The 9,197-nt window shown below is 42.9% G+C and overlaps 3 pseudogenes; 1 reads left to right on the top strand and 2 right to left on the bottom strand.

The window, feature by feature from the left end:
• Nucleotides 1–416: 416 nt before the first annotated feature.
• On the bottom strand, nt 417–1,672 carry LOC148108393 (nuclear receptor subfamily 2 group C member 2 pseudogene; annotated as a pseudogene).
• Nucleotides 1,673–1,712: 40 nt separating this feature from the next.
• LOC123788453 (nuclear receptor subfamily 2 group C member 2 pseudogene) lies at nt 1,713–2,553 on the bottom strand (annotated as a pseudogene).
• A 649-nt stretch (nt 2,554–3,202) lies between these two features.
• LOC123788473 (transcription initiation factor TFIID subunit 6 pseudogene) lies at nt 3,203–6,286 on the top strand (annotated as a pseudogene).
• The last annotated feature ends 2,911 nt before the right edge of the window (nt 6,287–9,197 follow it).

The following is a 9,197-nucleotide window of genomic DNA, read 5'->3' as shown; positions in this document are numbered from 1 at the left end:
TTGCTGACAAGTTAAGCTGAGCATTAAATGGAATGTTAATGGTAAATTATTTGTAAACGTCTTTCTTAAGGTTTTTTCTTTTTTCTTTTTTAAAAAGATTTTATCCATTTATTTGACAGAGAGCAAGAGCGGGAAGGAAACACGAGTCAGAGGGAGAGGCAGAAGGAGAAGCAGACTCCTAGCTGATCAGGGAGCCTGCCACGGGGCTTGATCCAAGAATGATATTATAAAAATGTGTTATTGTTTTTTTGCCCTCTGAGAATCTCTAAATACAAATTAAGTTAAAGGATTGTTCCAAAATCTATTGTGCCATCAAAATGCATTGAGACATTTCTTATGGCAGGAAAGGATCTTGTTAGTCCTTCGGTTGCTATTGTCTGGGATTAACAAATAAGAAGAAACCAGGTAGGAAATGGCTAACATACTGGGAATATTTGTTCATACCAAAATACCACTGCTTCCTTGTCTGTATCTGAACGGTCCTGGAAAGATTCTTTCCAACAGGTGTGTGGTGTGCACAAGAGACTGACTCTGGTGATCTGGCCGCTGTACCCTGTCATCTCCATCATGAGGATGTAGGGAATTATGCTACCAAAACATTGACAATGTGACCAGTAAAAACATAAATAAATAAATTGAAAAAAATAAAAAAATCCAGTTCTGTTATGTTGGAGCTCATCGGCCTAAGTGCCAGCGGACACATGGCAGACAGAATCTGGGCCACTCAGAAGGTGTCTTCTGAGTAGGGTTTCTGATCATAGTCTTTAAGTCCCTCTCTGCTTTTTTTTTTTTTTAATTTTTTGATCCGGTTTGTGCTGGTCAAACCTGGATGATCAGGACTAAAGAGAACTATAGCTTTAAGTTATGCATACGCCTAGCTGTCTATATCCAGCTCCACCATACTGTTAACAGAAGTCCTGATGCTTCCAGATGTGCTCCATGACTTGCTTTATCCAGTAACCAGCAAGTTTATCTTCCTGAATGCTGTTCTGCAGGTGGTTGATGGTAGCTGCCAGGATACTGGAGAGACTCACCACCTGGGCACACTGGGTCAGGCCGAGGGTGAAGAGCTTATTCTAGCAGGGCCGCACAAGGCTGGTGTTGCATTCCTGACACAGTGTCTGAACAGCTGAGACTGAGCTGGGCTCATGCATGGGGAGGAAAAGCAAGTGGGATGTGGGCTTGCAGATGTAGCTCATGTTGAAGTATTCTGGAATGGGGCTGGGCATCGTGAACCTGGATGTGATGTGTCTAAAAGGAGAGTGCCTTTGACCTCAGGGATGGCTGGGGACTGGTCTCCAGTGATGACGTGGATGCTGCCTCCTCCACTAGTGTCTGTCCTGTCTGCCAGGCTTGGAGACACAAAGCTGTCCATGGTATTAAGTGCTTTTGCTAAGGTATCAAATGCTCTAGGCATCTCTCTTGCAGACTGGTTCTCCCACGGTACTTCCAAAGCATCACCCTCGTTAAGGGATTCATTTAGGTCTGCAAGGGAGGCTACTACATTTGCCAGTAAGCCCCCTGGCTTGTCTCAGGTTTAGAATACATGGTTGGGAGAACCATACCATCTCCGTATATCAAAGGCTCCTGGATGTTCACAGGTGTCCTGGATCAAGAAGATCTGTTTCTTAGTTGAAGCGGCACAATTGCTTGGTTTCTCCCATCCCACCATCAAAAAGTTTCTTCTCCCCCGCACAGCACCCCCCCCCCAATGGCTTCTGTTCACACTGTGTAGATTACATTTCCATACCCATCTCTAAGCATTTTTTTCAGTCAACAACACCGACAGCTGTTCTGATGGTGCTTACTGATGATGCAGTCTTAATTGCTCTGACAGCTGTAGGTCAAATTTTTCCTTATGCCCCTTTTGAAGACATTTTGCATCCTTCACAACTGACAGCCCCATAGTGACAGCCTGGGGCTTTGTGGCCACAGACCATATAGGACTCCACCACCTGAGGCCACTGGTTGTGGGCCTTCCACAGGAAACGCTCCGCAGAAGCCGAGTCCCTGGATGATTGGATCCCGCCAAGCATGAGGTTATCCCAGGTGGTGTGAATGAGCTGCCTGGCATTGGATGTCTCCCGGGAAGCCAGGATGACCTTCTCAATTCCAGCTGATGAGGAAGAACTGCCGCTTGTGGAACCCAGAGGTGCTCACTGCCGTGACTATCTGGATCTTCTGTCGTGTCTGCTGGTCTGTAGCAGCCTGACGGCTCTGAGGCCAGGCTACCGCGGGGTGGGCGGAGGTTGCCTGGATGCACCGGGAGGGGCTGGCCTCCCCGGGGAGATTCCTGCAGGAGATCTGTGTGTGTCGTGCTGAAGCCACCCTCTGCTGAACCAGCCCCTCCAAATTTGCAGCCACCGGGAAGCAAAAGCATCAGAGAAACTCGGAATTTGGCACCAAAGTGGCCAGAAGCAGGTATGGCGGCTGTGGTGGGCGGCAGGGCGCCAGAGGCTGGGCTCCCAGCTGGTGGCGGGTCCCTGGGGCTGGGGGTCTTGCAAGGCTATGGGCCAGAGGGGAGACGCCGAGGTTGGGTGGGAGGAGGGGCATGGGGACCGGCTGGGGGCGCCCTGCGGTTCTGAGGAAAGAGAACTGTTACTGTTTTTGTCAGTGCAAGGTCAGAGTTCATGACCCCCGTGCTTCTGCAATCGGCTTGCTTTTTTCTATAAAGGTTGGAAAAAATTACTTTATGAAGCCTTAGGAAATACTGAGGATAATTAATATATAGTCCAGAGTTAGATACAATTTAATATTGTTCAATTCCAAAATAAAAGTTGTGAGACCATGAAGTTTCCCAACACTTGATTTTAATACATCGTGTTGATTTTCTAAAACAACTCAGTCAATATTTATAGTAGCTGGAGTATTTATGAAAAATCTGGCATCAGATATTTATATATGTGTATATATATATATATATATATATATATGTGTGTGTGTGTGTGTGTGTGTGTGTGTGTGTGTGTATGTATAAAACCCAAGATTGTATGAACTAGGAAACAATTGTTATGTCTCAACAGCAGTTCTAGAGTGCAGAGTTTGAGACTGAGATTTAAAAATGCTTTTCAAAATGTGGGATTTGGAAAAGGAGCAGACATCTTGTTTCTAAAACCTGAAGTTTTTCTCAGGACTGAAATCAAAGTTGTAGCTACCACAGAAGAGGAAAGAAGGGAGTGTGAATGTTATCCACCTCAAGTGCATGGTGTAGGCACTGAAGGATATCCCTGCACTATAGCTAGAAAAATCCACACCGGAATTGATTCCAGCTGCGATGACCTGCCTCTTGGGCAGACAGCTGGGCCTGCAATCAGATGTGGACAGTCACTTGGTGGTTTGCCGCCTGCCTCATGGCCCAGATCTGTAAGCATTTTGGCACAATCACTAACAACATCCAGCCCCGGATCACCAGGACCTTCACCAAGAGCTAGGTGCACTGAGAAGACTCGGGGGCAACTCACCGTGCCTCCATCTCAGGCCTGGCAGAGCTGGGACACAATATGGTCAAGACTCTGATTCTACCATGGCTCCAGCAGGGAGGGAAGTGGATCCGCAGTGTCCTGGATGGCCCTGTGCTGAGCAACGTCACCACATCTGAGCTGACCACATGCAGAGCCTCCTCCAGAAACACTATGCCCCAGTACACTGTGCCTACCATCTGATAATCAGGATTCTTGTGGGGCAGAATTTGGGTCCCTTGGACTCCTCCTTTCCACCCATGTGGTCAAGGCTCTGGCCCAGGCTGCTCTGCAGGCTCAGCAGGTCAACAGGACCACTCTGACCACCACTCAACACTGGTCCACACTGACCTCTTGCAGTTCCCTCAGCTTGGCCCTAGGACCTCTGGTTTGCTGAAGGTCCCTGGTGCTACCACACTGCCCATCCAGACTCTGGAATGTGTGTGAACTGCTGCCCCATCTCCCCCTTCCCCTCCTCTAACCAAGTTTATTATAATGTCATTGTCCTCCAGTGGCTCATCCACCCCATAGGTCCTGTCTCTCAGCATTTCATCTTCTGTCTCAGGTTCTAGCACTACTTCTCCTGTCACCACCATTGTCCCCAGTGTGCAGCCCATTGTCACACTGATCTTCACTGCCACAAGTGCACCCCCACCTTCCTTTGGTCCCTGGCATTGTTCAGAACTACATCATGGTCTCTTCCCCCAACAGAGGAGGGGCAAAGGAGGTCCTACCACCTATCCTTTGCCAGCCTCTCCCCAGTCCTCAGCCCCCTCCCAACCTGAAGGCAGTGCACTCTGGGGGGGGAATAGGAAGCTGGGGACAGCCCTCCTCCAGCAGCAGGGACTCCACAAAAGCTCATGGCTTCTAGCCCTCTGAATCTGGCTTCCGTCGGCCTGCTCCTTGATGTTGTTACACCTCAGCTGACTTTCTTCTTTCCCCTAGATTCTCACACATATGCTGGGTGGTAGTCTGTTTCCCCCACATTGCTCTCTTTTTAGATATTTTGCAGCCAAGTCCATATTATAAAAGTTTGATTTGTTAAAAAAACAACAAGACTTGAATGCAAGACCTGAAATCATGAAACTCCTTGGAATAAAACAGGCAGTGAGGCTCCTTGACATTGGTCTTGGTGATAGTTTTTTGGATCTGACACCAAAAGCATAAGCAACAAAAACAAAATAAACAAGAGGGACTACATCAAAATAAAAAAGCTTTTGCACAGTGAAGGAAACCACCAACAAAAATAAAAAGTGACCTACCAAATGGGAGAAGATATTTCAAATGATACATCTGATAAGAGACTAATATCCAAAACATATAAAGAACACATACAACTGAACACTAAAAAAACAAATAGTCTGATTTAAAAATGGGCCGAGGACCTGAATAGACATGTTTCCACTTTTGTTTTGTTTTAAGTAGGCTCCATGCCCAGTATGGAGTCCAACATGGGGCTTGAACTCACAACCTTGAGGGCTTGAACTCACAACCCTGAGACCAAGACCTGAGCTGAGATCAAGAGTTGGATGCTTAACTGACTGAACAACCCAGGCATTCCTGAATAGATGTTTTTCCAAAGAAGACATACATACCAATGGCCGCCAGACACATGAAAAGGTGCTCAACATCACTAATCATTGGGGAAATGCAAATCAAACCCACAATGACATGCCATCTTACGCCTGGCAGAATGGCACTACTATCACAAAGACAAGAAAGAAGAAGTGTTAGCGAGAATATGGAGATAAGGGGACCCTTGTGCACTGTTGGTGGGACTGTAAATTGGTGTAGCCGCTGTGAAAACAATATAGAGTTATCTCAAAAAATTAAAAATAGAAATACCATATGATCCAGTAATTCCACTGCTGGGTATTTACCCAAAGAAAATGAAAACACCAATTTGAAAAGATGGTGTTAATGCACTATGTTAATTGCAACATTATTTACAATAGCCAAATTATGAAAGCAACCTAAATATCCATAGATAGATGAGTAGATAAAGAAGTTATGGTGTGTGTGTGTGTGTGTGTGTATAGATATATACGTATATGCATATATATACACACATGGATATATATCTATACACACATCCACACATATCTATATATAGTGGGATGTTAGCTATAAAAATGAATGCGATCTTGCCATTTGCAATAATATGGCAGTACCTAGAAAGTATTATGCTAAGTGAAATAGTCAATTGGAGAAAGATAAAAAGCCACATGATTCATTCATATGTAGTATCTGACAAACAAAACAATCAAACAAACCAGAAATAGAATCATACACAGAATGATCTGGTAGTTGCCAGAGGGGAGGTGGGTAGGGGAATGGTTGAAACAGGTGAAGGGGATTAAGAGGTACAAACTTCTAGTTATAAGATAAATAAGTCACAGGGAAGAAAAGTACAGCATAGGGAATATAGTCAATATTAGAGTAATAACGTTGTGTGGTGACAGATGGTAACTATACTTACTGTGCTGACCGTAGTACAATTGTATGGAATTGTTGAATCACTATGTTGTATACCTGAAGCTAATATAACATTGTATGTCAACTAAAACAAAAAATAAAACAACAAGAAAACACAATGAGGTATCACCACGTGTCTGTTAGAATGGCCATCATCAAAAAGGCAGTAATAAAAAATGCTGGTAAGGATGTGGAGAAAAGGGAACTCTTGTGCACTGTTAGTAGGAATGTAAATTGGTGCAGCCACTATAGAAAACAGTATGGAAGATCCTCAAAAATTTAAAAATAGAACTACAACATGATCCAGTAAATCCTCTTCTGGGTATATATCCAAAGGGAATGAAAACACCAACTTGAAAAGATATATGTGCTTCCATGTTCTTTGCAGCATTATTTACAATAGCTAAGACATGGAAACAACCTAAGTGTCCTTTGATGGAAGAATGGATAGAGAAATGGTGCATATGTATATATGATGGAATACTGTTCAGCTCTAAGAAAGAAGAAAATCCTGTCATTTGCAACAACATGGATGGACCTTGAGGGCATTATGCTAAGTGAAATAAGTCAGACAAAGACAAATACCATATAATCTCTTTCTTATAAGTGAAATCTAAAAAAAAACCGAACTCGGGGTGCCTAGGTGGCTCAGTCGGTTAAGAGTCTGCCTTCGGCTCAGGTCATGATCCTAGGGTCCTGGGATTGAGCCCTGAGGCAGGCTGCCTGCTCAGCGGGGAGCCTGCTTCTCTTTTCCTTCTGCTGTTCTCCCTGCTTGTGCTCTCTTTCTCTCTCTCTCAAATAAATAAAATCTTTTTTAAAAAATAAAAAAATTTAAAAAACGAACTCATAGATACAGAGAACAGATTGGTGGTTGCCAGAGGTGGAGGGTTGGGGCTGGGCAAAATGAGCGAAGGTAGTCAAAAGGTACAAATTTCTGGTTATAAAACAAGGAAGTTCTGGGGATGTAATGTACAGCATGGTGACTATAGTTACCAATACTCTATTGTATATTTCAAAGTTGTAAGAGAATAGATTTTAAAAGTTCTTATAAGGAAAACAATTGCAACTATTTGTGGTGATGGATGTTAAGTAGACATATTGAGGTGATCATTAAACAAATGTCAAGTTATGTTGTGCACCTGAAACTAATATAATATTATTTGTCAATTATATCTCAAAACATTTAAAATAAAACTTACCGCTTTTTTCGTATACAAAAACATAGAAAATTAGGGCATAATTCCTCATCTAGATAATATTTATTAACATTAAAAGCTAGTAATTCATATATATATTAATGTATAATATTCATATATTGATGTAACAGGAAAAATTATGAAAAACTTTGAAATAGGTAAAAAATATTAAGTGTCCTGTTTGGTGTACTATTCCAGCTTATGTGGTTTTGGAGCTATTTTACAACTTTGTATATTGCAGAAAATTGGTAACAATGAAATAATTCTTGTTTATAGAAATGCAAATGAATTGTGTGAAGTGGAATTCAATTGATTTCTACCCTGAGGATAGGTCTATTTTGCAGCTATTTATAAATCATTTTAGCAATTCTTATTGCCCACATGCATGTGGTTCTCTGAATTCTCCTTTGAACTAATTATAACATCTTACTGGTTCCCTCATTAATTAGTGAGTTAAATCAAATTTCAGATATTTACTCATTTTAGTTTGTATGAGAGTCATGATTTTACCTTTAAAATATCTTTTAATAGATGGCTACAACATTCAAACAGTGCAAAATGGAATAAAATGAAAAGTGAAAGTCTCTCTCAGGTGCCTGGGTGGCTCAGTCGTTTAAGCCTGTGCCTTGGGCTCAGGTCATGATCCCAGGGTCCCAGGATGGAACCCTGCTTTACGTTCCCTGCTCATCAGGAAGTCTGCTTTTCCTCTGCCTCTCCCTGCCACTCCCCCTGCCTGTGTGCACTCTCTTTCTCGGACAAATAAACAAATTCTTAAAAAAAAAAAAAAAAGTCTCTCTCCTAGCCAGTTTCACTTTCGTGGACCTTACGGTCTAATGGGGAAGACAGATATTTATCAGATAATGTAAGATAAATGTAAAATTACAGTTCTGAAAAGCATGTTGAAAAAGTGGAACATATTTCTGTGAGAGCAGTCATAGGGTGACCACACCTAGCCAGGACAATCTGGAAAGGCTCTTCTGTTGTAGCAGCAAATGGGCTGAGATCTGAAATGAGTCAGGAAAACTATTGTTTATGCATGTAAAATGGAACCCAATGCAGTGGTGATTCATGGAATCTAAGATGGATAAGTAAGGAAGTTAAAAAAAAAAAACTCAGGTTGTTAGGACAGATAGAGAAAATAGAGAAATTTATAAAAGATTTTATTTATTTATTTGAGAGAGAGAGAGGGGAAGCATGAGCAAGGGGAGAGGCAGAGGGAAAAATAGGCTCTCCACTGAGCAGGGAGCCCCAGTCTGGAGCTCTATATCCCAGGACCTTTGGATCATGATCTGAGCCGAAGGCAGATGCTTAACCAACTGAACCACCAACCAGGCGCCCCCAAACTTGAAGTTCTGATGAAGTTAATAATGCAAATTGGAAGGAGAGGCTGTAGAAAGAGCCTGGGTTGTTTGAAATGAAGCGGTTGAAAGAAATGAAAAAGTTGAAGTTATCTTGGGAGTGGGTGGCTAGGGTAAAATAAGGAGCTTGGAGAAAATAAGAAGTTAGGGACCTCTGAGGTCAGTTATTTGTTTGTTTGCCTATGTGGACAATGAGGTCCCCTAGCATTTATTTATGGCAGGGCGTGAAGGTGAGTCATGTGCCCAGTCACAGGTGAATGAGAAGGAATGACCTGAAAGAGGAAAAGCAGGAAGAAACTAGCAGAGGAATAATGGTCTGGAGTGTTGAGGATGAGCTCCTATCACTAGAGAGAGCTACAGGGCCAGCAGTGCCCTTGGGGGGTGCCCAATTTCAATTAATTCAAGGTGGTAGAGGAAGGGTTCTGGGCCAGAATGAGGTTATAGGGACTTTGTTGTTTATGGATCAGGAGTTCAATGGGTGTGGTAGAAGGTTTTGTGGAAGTGAAGTGTGAAGACAAAGGGTGTGAGACCAGGTTATGGGCAAGGCTGTAGAAGTATGAAGGGATGGTACCCTGAAAAGTTGTTGAGGTGATGGTTTTCATTTTGGATGTTGATATTTCAAAGCTAGGACTAGAGCCAAAGTGGATTTAACTCTCAAACATGTTTTGGGGGATGGGTAGGACCTAATGAGTAGCAGCTAATGACTTTTT

Source organism: Ursus americanus, chromosome 20 (assembly GCF_024610735.1).
Source record: "Ursus americanus isolate L20-20 chromosome 20, mUrsAme1.1.p, whole genome shotgun sequence".
Taxonomy (NCBI): Eukaryota; Metazoa; Chordata; class Mammalia; order Carnivora; family Ursidae; genus Ursus; species Ursus americanus.
The sequence above is the reverse complement of the archived record's forward strand: the minus strand, read 5'-3'. Positions and strand labels throughout refer to the sequence as shown.